Source organism: Tamandua tetradactyla, chromosome 5 (assembly GCF_023851605.1).
Source record: "Tamandua tetradactyla isolate mTamTet1 chromosome 5, mTamTet1.pri, whole genome shotgun sequence".
NCBI lineage: Eukaryota > Metazoa > Chordata > Mammalia > Pilosa > Myrmecophagidae > Tamandua > Tamandua tetradactyla.
The window spans coordinates 148,338,444-148,349,181 of NC_135331.1; positions in this window are offsets into that span (position 1 = coordinate 148,338,444).

Consider the following 10,738-nt stretch of genomic DNA (forward strand, 5'->3'; position numbering starts at 1 on the left):
AAAAAAGATAATGAATTTGGTTTTGGTCATATTGTTTCTCACTTTCAAGTGACTAAGAAATATTTATAATGAGATATTTGTATTATTTGGGTCAGAATTCAAGTGAGATATCTGGGCTAAAGTTATAGATAAAGTATTCCAGGTGATGTGGTAGATGAGATTGACTAGGAAGAGAGTACAGAATGGGAAGAAAATAGAGTTAGGTATAGAAACTTTGGGAACATCAATGTTTAGAGAATGGCCAGAAGAAGGATCACCGAAGGAAATTAAAAAAGAGAGTACAGAAAGAATGGTAACAAGGAAGCATCAGAGAGTTTGGAGGAGCAAGTGCTTAAATGGCAAGACTGCAGAGTTTAAGGTATGTGAATTATGGAAAGCGTCACTATTTTTATGCTAGGTGGTCACTGGTGACCTTAGCAAGAAGATAGCTACAGAATGGGAGTGGGTCAAACATATTTCTTAGTTCATACCATTGATCAATAACAGGACTGAAATTCAAACCCAGTTTCTCTGACCCCAGATCCTATACATTCCCACTATACCAGGTTTCCCCCCGATATATCCGATTACCCATATCATGCAGATGATAATACTGTGTGCTAGGGATGAGTGCTTAAGACCCAGTGAAGCCAAGGAGTAACAGGATAAACTCCTACCTCTCCTCCTTCCAGCCACTACTCAGTGGTGCTTGTCATAATTTTCATAATATATTAGAATTTCCCTTTGCAATACCTGCACCTATTAGATTAGACTATTCCACAGGCTTTGGTGCCTAGATGTACTAAGCTTGACCTTATCTTACCTTTAGACACAGTGCACATCTGCCAGAGGACCAATTCATTCAGCAAGCATTTGTCAACACTTACTATGCAGGAAGTGTTTCAAGTGCTGGATAGTGTGACTGTGAACAAAACAGGTATGGATTTGACCTTGAGTCTATATTCTCATGTTCTCATCTGAGAATAACTTTCAGCTCTTCTCTGTTCCCAGAATGTCTAGTCCAAACCAACTCTTGGTATGGTATTTACCTTGTAATTAGGAAGTTAGTTAGAAATTTGGAAAAAGAGGCAGGAAAAATAGCATTATTTGAGATAGTTTGATAATTTCAGTTGTAGATGCATAAGAAAATATTAGAGCTGAGATCTATTAGAATCATATTGTATAATATTGGTATTTGCTCTAGTTTAACAAATTTTACTTAGGTTAACTACTTTGGAGATGGGGGGCAATATGGTCATTGCTAGTATATTTTAAAACTTGCTGTTAGAGCAGAGTACCCCTAACCAAAATTATTCCTTAAATAATGCACTTGTTTTTGTAAAATAAATGTATTATCTTTAATGCTAATCAGAAGCTTGAAAGAGCATGCTGTTAAGTAGATATATGCTGATGGGGAGCCAGGAAGATCTTTCTCTCTTATCACCTTTAAAAAAATCCCAGGACTTATTTCATCATCAATAAAATGATAGTGTTGAACTTTATAACCCTTAAAATCCCTTCTGGTTCTAAGAAGCTGTGATTCAATTGCAGGGCAATGTCCACTGAAACAATAGTAATCAATAAGTGTATTTATTCTCCTACTGATTATATACTGTTAACCTTCATAGAAGATAATTGATCTTGCATGCTCCACAGCACAGGTCTACTGGATCCTAAATAATGTTTTTTTTTTCATTGAATGGATGTGGGTGTCAGAACTGAGGAAACCATTTCAAATATACTTTAAGGAGCAACCACAGTTCTCTCTCTCTCTCTTTCTCCTGACCTTTGGCTGCACTCACTTGGCTAATCGCTAGCTCTTCGTCAAACCAACCATTTGTTTTTTCAGCTTTTCTTTCTGGAATATCGCTCAAGAAAATCATATCACTCAGTTTATTGGCTATGCAGTAATTTTTAATTTTAAATTAAATTGAGTCTCCAGTGTCCCTTGGCAAAACTTTACTTATCTCCAGGAGATTCTACAGCACCTAATCCTCCTCTCAAGCTCTGCTACAATTTAGCTAATTACCTAGACCATCATTTTCACTGAGTGGAGAGAAACAGTCATTATATGAACAATTCCTTTCACATTTGTTTTCCTTCTACACATTTACACCTCTCTTTTCTTCTTTCCTTTTTCAATGTAAGGGAAGCTTTTCAAGTTTTCTGATTTACTTTTACTCTTAATTGTATACCTGCCTTTCTATTTAGGACTTTTTTTCATCTGCTTCCTCCTTCTTAAGTCGTCTAGTTTACTTCTCCCCTGGTTCCTCAACTTCCCTCCCCACCCCCCCGCCCCCGCCAGCATCCACATCAAAGTTATGGACTCAGAGTTATGGACTTACTCAATGTTATGGACTCTCATTTACTGTTCATAATTCTTTCATCCTTCATTAAAGTTTTCTATCCATATCTACTTTTTTTTTTTTACATGGGCAGGCACAGGGAAGTGAAACCAATATCTACTTTTATAACCTCTGTTCGCTTCTTAAGTGAACTTTGGCACGATTTCACATCACTCTGATTGAATTGTGCTCTGAAAATCACCACAGCCCACAAAAATGCCAGGTTACTTGAACTTCTCCATCTGATGACATCTCTGAGGCCTTTACTATTTCGCACACCACTTCCTTGTTGAATATCTCTTTTCTGTGGTCGTCCTGGACTGGTCAGAATCGTGCTTCTTCTTATAGAAACTTAGAGCTTGTATAATTTACCCCAAATTTTGTATTTTCCAAACCCTTCCTTTTTTCCTCTAGCAGATTTATTGAGGTGTAATCAACTTACAGTAAACTTACATATTTAAAGTATACAATTTGATAAGATTGAACATGTGTACAACTGTGACACCATATCACAGTTAGATAATGAACATATCCATCACTCTCCAAAGTTTCCTTGTGCCTCTCTCCCCCTGACCCATCTCCATCTCCAGCCAACCATGTATGTGCTTTTCTTTCCCTAAAAATTACCTTGCAATTTCTGGAATTTTATATAAATTGAACTGTACCGTATGTACTCCTTTTACTGGGGGGTGTTAGTCAGAACCCCTTCCCCCATGATGTAACCAACCTGTAGCAAATTGTTCTAGTTTGCTAGCTGCCAGAATGCAACACACCAGAGATGGATTGGCTTTTAATAAAAGGGGATTTATTTTGTTGGTTCTTCAGAGGAAAGGCAGCTAACTTTCCACTGAGGTTCTTTCTTACGTGGAAGGCACAAGATGGTCTCTGCTGGTCTTCTCTCCAGGCCCCTGGGTTCTAACAACTTTCCCCGGGGTGACTTTCTGCATCTCCAAAGGCCTGGGCTGAGCTGCTAGTGCTGAGATGAGGAATGCCAAGCTGCTTGGCTGTGCTACATTGCGTTCTCTCATTTAAGCACCAGCCAATTAAGTCAAACGTCACTCATTGCAGCAGACACGCCTCCTAGCCGACTGCAGATGTAATGAGCAACAGATGAGGTTCACGTACCATTGGCTTGTGTCCGCAGCAACAGAACTAGGTATGCTCACCTGGCCAAGTAGACAACTGAATCTAACTGACACACAAATATTCCAAGAAGCTTCCCCCATCCATGATTTCCAGGAAACCCACTGAACCCACTCTAGCCCAGACAACATTTGCATGACTCCTCTTGCCCTCCAGCAGTTACAGCCTTGGTAGCTGAAATCTTGTGATAAGCTTCCCTGACCTAACATCCACCCTCTGGCAGTCACACCCCTACACGGCTGTGGTGCTGCTTAAAATTTAAACCCTGCCAATAAAGAGCTGCCAGCTCCCCTCACCCCCCACCTCCCCACTCCCCTACCTCCCCCCCCCCCGCTTCTAAACCAATCAGTGCAAACCTGCCAATTTTCTGTTCCCAATCTAGCCAGAGAAAATCCACCACCCTCTTTTTCCTACTTTCTGCCAACCATCTTATATAAGCTGCACCCCATCCCCTACTTGAAGCTGTCGCCATCTTAGGCGCCAGCCTGTCTGCATATTGCCTCACAAGAAAGCTCCTTTAATTGAGTTTTGGTCTCTTCTCCTCACTCCCAGTTGAAAAACCTCTGGGGCTGGGGTGGGGGTGGTGGGGATGGGGTGATGAGAGGTGATGGTGGGGTTCTGGCTTCTTTCACTCACCTTAATTATTGTTGCATGTATCAATAGTTTATTCCCCTTTCTTGCTGAGTATATTTTATTACATTGATATACCATAATTTGTTTATGTATTCATCTGTTACTAGACATTTTGGCTGTTTTCAATTTTTGGCTATTATAAATCAAGTAGTTATGAACAGACATATGTAGGTCTTTTTAGGGCCATTTGCTTTTCGTAAATAATAGAAGTGAAATGGCTGGGTTTTACGGTAAGTGTTTGCATGTGTGCTGGTTTGAAAGGAAGTATGCCCCCTAGAAAAGCCATGTTTTAATCAAAATCCCATTTCTTAAAGGTAGAATAATCCTTATTCAATACTGTATGCTTGAAACTGTAATCAGATCATCTCCCTGGATGATGTGATTTAGTCAAGAGTGGTTGTTAAGATGGATTAGGTGAGGACATGTCTCCATCCATTTGGGTGGGTCTTGATTGGTTTATTGGAGTCCTATAAAAGAGGAAACATTTTGGAGAATGGGAGATTCAGAAAGAGCAGAGCAGAATAATGTAGCCACAAGAAGCCGAGTCCACCAGTCAGTGGCCTTTAGAGATGAAGAAGGAAAGCGCCTCCCAGGGATCTTCATGAAACCAGAGGCCAAGAGATGAAGCTAGCAGATGATGCCATGCTGGCCATGTGCCCTTCCAACAGGAACCCTGACCGTGTTCACCATGTGCCTTTTCAGATGAGAGAGAAACTCTGACTGTGTTCACCAAGTGCCTTCTCACTTGAGAGAGTAACCCTGAACTTCGTTGGCCTTCTTGAATCAAGGTATCGTCCCCTGGATGATGTTATTGGACATTTCTATAGACTTGTTTTAATTGGGACATTTTCTCGGCTTTAGAACTGTCAACTAGCAACTCATTAAATTCCCCCTTTTAAAAGCCATTCTGTTTCTGGTATATTGCATTCTGGAAGCTAGCAAACTAGAACAGTATGTCTTTAAAAAATTACCAAATCATTTTCCAAAGCTGCTGTACAATTTCACATGCCTACCAGCAGTGTATGAGAATTCCAGTTGCTCATCTACATTTAGTATGATCTGTCTTTTTAATTATAGGAATTCCAATAGGTGTGAAGTGATAACTCATCATGGATTTAATTTGTATTTTCCTAATGACCAAAGATACTAAATATCTTTTCATGTGCTTATTTGTCATCCATATGTCTTCTTTGGTGAAGTGTCCTTTCAAGCCTTTTGTTGATATTTTTATTGGGCTCTTTCTTTTATTATTATGTTTTGAGAGTTCATATATATTCTAGACACAAATCCTTTGTTAAGATACATGATTTGCAAATATTCCCCCTTTCCCTCCAGTCTCGGGCCTGTTTTTTCATTACCTTAATGTGTTTTTACTTTTTTATTTTTCTTTTTTGCATGGGCAGGCTCTGGGAATTGAACCCAGGTCTCTGGCATGTCAGGTGAGAATTCTGCCACTGAGCCACTGTTGCCCACCCCTTAATATGTTTTCTATGAAGAGAAAAGTTATTTTATTTTACTGAAGTCCAATTTATCCTTTTTTTTTTTTATGGCTTGTGCTTTTGATGATTTATCTAAGACATCTTTACCTAACTCAAGTTCACAATTTTTTTCTTTGCTTTCCTCTAGAAGTTTTATAGCTTCAAGTTTAAATATAGGGCTAAGATCTGAAGTATAGCCACACTTCATTTTTTACAGATAGTTATCTGAATGTTCAGCAACATCTGTTGATAGAGCTGGGGAAGTCAAGGCAGGCTCAGCAGCCATCTCCCAGCCCTTTCCTACTCCCTCTCCTTTTCTTTCTGTGCAAAGGTTTCAATATGTTTCCATTTCAGATCCTCATGGAGAAATTAGATCTAATGGACAGGCCTGGCCTTCCTTACCTTGAACCCAAATCCAGGAACAAGCAGGAATCTGGAAAATTTGAGGACAATTTTTTGGCCCTCTCAGAGTTTGCCTGGACAAGCCACTTTCAAACAGCTGGGACACTGTGAGAAACAATTAAGTTGAAATATCCTGAGACAAGGGATTCCCTTCATTATGTAGATTAGAATAAACAGGAGACAGGGAAGGGGAGGTCTGTTACAAAGGGAGCAGAGGAAGCATTCACTCAAACTCCTGTGGACTGACTGTAAACCGAGAAGCCCTGGGGCCTTTAGGGAGCTTAGGCCCAGAGAGGAAACAGGCTTCTTGGCCATGACTAAATGCAGACTCAGATGAGACGGTGAACCCTGCAGTTCCCACTTGCCTCAGATTGCTCTGTTTGATAGGAGGTCTAAACTCCTGGCCAGAGCAGGGCCAACTTGCAAAGAGAGTGAAAGATATTTTTTTTGCCTTGGAAAAGATATACATTTTATACATTTATGAGTTACTAAACTTTAAAGATATATCTTCATTTCTAACCTTTCTTTGTCATATGCTGGCCTTTGTGTGCCACCTGAAGTTTCTGCAAACCCCTCCAAAATTCCCGTTTAATTTCTTTTCAGGATTTTCTGCATATAGGAATATATCGTCTGCAAATAGGGAAAGTTGTACTATTTACTTTTCAATTTGAAATACACTTTATTTCTTTGCCTTGCCTAATTGCTCTGGCAAGAACATCCAATACGATGTTGAATAATAGTGATGACAAATGGGCATCCATGTCTTGTTTCTGAACTTAGAGGCAAAGCTTTCAATCTTTTACCATAGAGTATGATGCTAACTGTAGCCTTTTCATATATACCTTTTATCATGTTGAGGAAGTTTTATTTCTTCTTCTTTTTCTAGTTCTTCCAATTTTGATGTTAGGTCTCTGATTCGAAGACTTTCTTCTTTTTTAATGTAAGCATCTAGAACTATAGATTTCTCTCTCAGCACTGCCCTTGCTGCATCCCATAAGTTTTGGTATGTTACTTTTCATGTTCATTTACCACTAGCTATTTCCCAATTTCACTTGTGATTTACTCTTTAACTCATTGGTTGTTTAAGTGTATGTTGGTTAATTTCCATAAATTTGTGAATTTTCCATTTCTCCCTCTGCTATTAATTGCTAGCTTATTCCATTGTGGTCAGAGAGTATAGATTGTGTGATTCATTATTTTTTAATTTATCAAGACTTGTTTTGTGGCCTAACTTTTGGTATATTCTGTGAACTGGAGAAGAATGTGTATTTTGCATTTTTTTAGGGGGGTGGGGGTGAGGTATACTATATATGTCTGTTAAGTCTAGCTGGTTTAGAGTATCATTCAAGACTTGTATTTTCTTATAAGTGGATGTTCTATGCATTGTTGGAAATGACATATTAAAGTCTCCTACAATTAATGTGGAACTGTTAATTTCTCCCTTCAAATCTGTCAGTATATATTTCATATACTTTGGGGCTCTCCTGTTAGATGCATGTAGATTTATATTTGTAACATCTTTTGGTTGAATTGTCCCCTTTATCCATAAATAATGACTATCTTTATCTCTTATAACTGCTTTTGACTTACGGTCTATATTATTTGATATTAGCACCTTAGATCTCTTTTTGTTACTACTTGCGTGATATTTTTTCCTTCCTTTCACTTTTAACCTACTGTATCTTTGAATTTAAGGCGAGTTTCTTGAAGACAATATATATTTGGATCATATTTTTTATGCCTCCTGTCACTTTCTGCCTTTTGAATGGAGAGCTTAATCCATTTACATTTGAAGTTACTATTGATACTGCATTACTCTCTTCTGCCATTTTTCTATTTAGCCATTGTGTGTCTTTTACTTTTTTAATCTCTCAATTTCTCCACTAATGCCTAATATTGTATTTATTTGATTTATCATATTATACAATATTAAGTGCCTTTTTATATCTACCTGGATATATTTTTAATCTATTTTTCTTGAGGTTACCATGGGGTTAAAATTTAACATTTGAAATATATAGCAATCATATTTGGTTTGAGACCACTTTAACTTCAATAACATACACATGTACTTTTACTATACCCCTCTGTCCCTAGCTTTTTATTGTATTTATTAACATTTATAGTTTTGTACATCATATGTCCAGAACCATAGAGTTATCTTACTTTTTATGCATTTGCATTTTAGCACCTGTAGGAAGTTAGAAGTAGAGTTACATACCAAACCATCCACTGCAATAACACTGGCATTTATAATTATACAAATTTTATCTTTACTGCAGGATTGTATTTCTTTATACTGCTTTGAACCACTGTCTACTATCCTTTTCTTTCAGTCTGAAGAACTCCCTTTAACATTGTCTGCAGGGCAGGTCTAAGTGAAAACTCATGCTTTTGTTTATTTGGGAATGTCTTAATCTCTCCTTCATTTTTTATAGAAAGTCTCACCATATATAAAAATCTTGGTTGGCAGTTGCTTTCTTTTAGCATTTGAAGAGTTTCAACCCATTGCCTCCATGCTTCCATTGTTTCTAATGAGAAATCTGCTGTCAATCTAGTTGGAGCATCCTTGTACATAACATGTTGCTTTTTCCTTGCAGCTTTCAAAACTTTCTACCTGTCTTTTGCATTCAAGAGTATGATCAATATATGATGGGTTGGTTTTTTCTTCATGTTTATCCTACTTGGGGTTCTCTGAGCTTCTTGAATGTGCAAATTCATATTTTTTGCTAAGTTTGGGAAGTTTCTCTCTTACCAATTCTCTGAATATTTCTTCTGTCCCTTTCTGTTTTTCTTTCCCTTCTGGGACTCCAATGATGCTTGATGGTGTCCCAAGGTGCCAAGAGTTAATAACTTTTTTTTTATTTCTGCTCCTCACCTTGACTCATTTGAAGTATCTTGTCTTCAAGTACACTAATTATTTTTTCTGCAAGTTCCAATTTCTCTTGAAACCCTCCTGTGAATTTTTTATTTCAGTTACTGTGGTCTTCAACTCCAGTAGTACTAGTTGCAAAATTTGTATCTTTTTACTAAGGCTCTCATATTGCTCATTCGTTGTTTTCTTGATAGCTTTTTGTCCTTTCTTTGTATTTTCCTTTATCTCCTTGAGCTTTTTAAAATCATTTTTTAAAAGGCTTTATTTGGTACTTCTACGTTTTGGTCCTCTTTGTTGGTGTTTTCTGGATTTTTACCCTCTTCCTTTGGATGGACCATCACTTCTTCTTTCTTTGTTTTTCTTGAACTTTTTTGTTGCCCACTGTACATTTCCGTATTTAAAAATATTAACTCTGGAATTTATTCCTTGAGGTGTCTGTTTCTTGTTTTTTCTTTAATCAGCTGGTGATGAAGATTTTCTTGTGCTTCAGTCCTTCTATCAGAAAGGCCTGCCCAAGGCTAATGCAAAGTACATTGCTTTCCCTATCTTTCTAGGCCTGTATTTCATCCTGGGCTTTTGCTTGTTAGTTGTTTTGGAGTTTCCCTGTTTATAGGAATTTGGTTGTCTTTTCTGTTTCCCAGGGAACAGACTTCCTCTTCCCAGGTGTTTGAAGCTCACAGCCTTTACCCTAGATTGTCTGCCTCTGTAGTTTCTTACACTCCTTTCATTGTCTTAAGCGGCTTGTTCACGGAGGGCAGATTCTGGGGGGAAGGGCACACTGGAAAGGACTTTCCAAATCAGTCTTCCCCAATCAAAACAGAGCCAGGGACCCAGGAAGTGGCTGCAGACCACCTCCAAAGTGCTCTGGGATGGGGATCAGGAAGGCATCAAGGTCTTCTTTCATGGCTCCCAAAGCTGAGCTTTCTTGGCCTGCCTGCAAATTCAGCCCTTCTGTCCCATACAACCCTGAGTGAGCATATTATCTTTACGTGTCTCTACCTTTGTCTGGCCTAGGCTAAAACAATGCCACTGCTGCCTTTGTCTGGGTCAGGTTGAAACAGTAGCTGCCCTCAGAGGTGGGTCCCCAGCAATCCGAAATTGCTAATCAAAAGAACATTACAAGGATCAGCTGTGTCCACCCCTGGTCTTGTGGAAGAGGATTTTTAAATCCCTTTCTATCACCAGTGAGGTAGCAGGGACTGACCCTCATGGCAGCCTGCAGTGAGTGTGGGGGATGGGTACTGATAGTCACAAGCAGAGAGAGCAATAGACTGTTCTTACTGTAATTTATCAGCCCTTTGTTCTCACTCTTCCCTGGATGTCCTACAATGTTTTTCTGGCCCCTGGAGTTTCAGAAATAGTTGTTTCAGACAGTTCCTGCTGGCTTAATAGTTGTTTGGGTGGAGGGACTGAGTCCTGGAGCTCCCTCTTTTGCCATCTTCACACAATCTTTCTGTGGAAGTATTTTTAACTACAAGTTTAAGTTGTATAATAATAATAGGGTACTCAGGTTTTCTATTTATTCTTTAATGGGCTTTTGTAACTTGTATCTTTTAAGGAGTATATTCAATTTGTATATATATGATGACTTTATAAAGTTCACAATATTCATTATTATACCCTTAAAAACTGTAGAATCAGTATTGATGTCACACCTCTCACTCCTGCTATTGGTAAATTACATCTTTAGTTTTGTTACTGATCAATCTGGCTAGAAGTTTAACAATTTTATTGATTTCTCATAGAAAAACTTTTGGTTTCATTGATTTTTCTCTATACTTTTTTTTTTGGTTTGTTTCCCCCTTTGCCGATTTCTGCTAGTATTTTTATTATTTCCTTTCTTCTGATTATATTGCATTTAATTTTCTCCATTTTTTTCTAGT